Raw genomic sequence first — 1,917 nt, forward strand, 5'->3', positions numbered from 1 at the left:
ACAAGAGTGGGGCAACTGTGCAGAATTTAAGTTCCCTTTAGCTGTTAGACTATTTAACCTGAGCTTTCGAAGTTAAATAATTAGAAACTGTCTGAAATGTCATTGGTTGTTCTTGAGCAATTGGAGCTCTTTTGACAATAAAGGGGTTACATTGCGATTTAATTAGATAGCAATGCACAAACTTTCGAACACCACACTCCAGCCATCAGAATATCAGCAAAGACAACAAAGAAAACGAATTTTGTTTAGGGAAAGGAGAAGCTTAGACTTGTGATTGGTGCATATGATGTGTGCGTGCCTATGTGGTGAATGGGATAGATTTCACAGATCGTGTCTGAGTTGGGACTTTTTCCATTATTTGTTCATCCATAATTGCCACTTCAACTCAACAGTGGGCTAGGTTCATGATCCCATATTTCCTTTCTCAATGACGCCAGTGAGCAAATTTCTTCAGTGTTATAGCTTTCCATCAAGGATACATATTGTATCTTACAGTGTGGAGACTCCTGCTAATGCAAATTTCTTCAAATAGGTCTCTTTCCAGAAGCCCTTTGTCTTCCATTTGCAATTTCATCATGCCCATTTGTTGTGAGAAGCAGCATTAGGACATCACTTATGCTTGTATGGATAACTAATGAAAGGGGGTCAACTCTACATCGATGGGAGTACATTTAAAAGTCCTTTGAAGGAACTGCAATATGGGCAGGAGACCAAGTGTTCTGATATGTTTTCTCGCTCTCACCTTTCTGTGATTTGGACAAATTTGCAGCATGGAAGCAGCTCTTAATTTCACCGTCATGTTACATATGTTGCACTGTTTTTCCATTAAGAACTGAAAAGGTAATGATTCAAAGATCCGTTTTTCCCCTTTTATTTGCAATATTATGCTTCGATTGTTGAAGGATACATATTACTCTTTGTACAGTCTTCTGCAGTCTTCTACACCATATAAGATTCACTACACTACGTTGGTGCAATGGTAATCTTGACTTTCAGGGCTCTGAGCTCCTCCGGCATTATAAGTCATTGCCCAAGCATCCAGCAGCAAAACATTTCTATCTCTCTGTGATTCATCTCACAGGAGCACAATCATATGGAAATAAACAAAAGTAAAATTTTCATTGTAAGTGTTTGCAATTTATTTGAAAAGCAGATATCTTCATAGCGATAAGTTTTATATGCCAGATATTTGTTGAAACTGAATCAACAGCGAGGTGTATGTTGTCTTGCTAAAGCAGAGCATTCAGATAGTGACGGCAGTTGCCAGAGGGTGAGGGTGACTTCCCTTTAGAGGAAGGTCATATTTGACATAGTGTGGTATCAAAGATCCCACGCAATACTGGAGTCAATGACAATTGTGGGAAAACTCAACTGTTTGGATTCATGCTGAAAATTCCTGCTTTCCATTTATGTCTTTGGGTTTCTTTGGGTTGGTGATGTCCTTTCCTGTAGTGATATTATTTCCTGTGGTGAAGTCACTTCCTGTTCCTTTTCTCAGAGGGTGGTAGATGGGATCTAACTTGATGTGTTTGTTGGTAGAGTTCCAGTTAGAATGCCATGCTTCTAGGAATTCTTGCGGTGTCTTTGTTTGGATTGCACTAGGATGAATGTGTTGTCGTAGTCGAAGTGGTGTTCTTCCTTATCTGTATGCAAGGATATTAATAAAAGAAGGTCATGTCTTTTGTGGCTAGTTGACGTTCATGTATCCTGGTAACTATTTTTCTGTCTGTTTGTCCAATGTAGTGTTTGTTACAGTCCTTGCACGGTATTTTGTAGATAACATTAGTTTTGCTTGTTGTCTGTATAGGGTCTTACAAGTTCATTAGCTGCTGTTTTAGTGTGTTGGTGGGTTTGTGGGCTACCATGATGCCAAAGGGGTCTGATTAGTCTGGCAGTCTACTGGCAGCAGATTTAAGG

This window comes from Chiloscyllium plagiosum, unplaced genomic scaffold (assembly GCF_037043375.1).
Source record: "Chiloscyllium plagiosum isolate Xiang-an unplaced genomic scaffold, Cpla_swu_hap1 HiC_scaffold_38, whole genome shotgun sequence".
NCBI lineage: Eukaryota > Metazoa > Chordata > Chondrichthyes > Orectolobiformes > Hemiscylliidae > Chiloscyllium > Chiloscyllium plagiosum.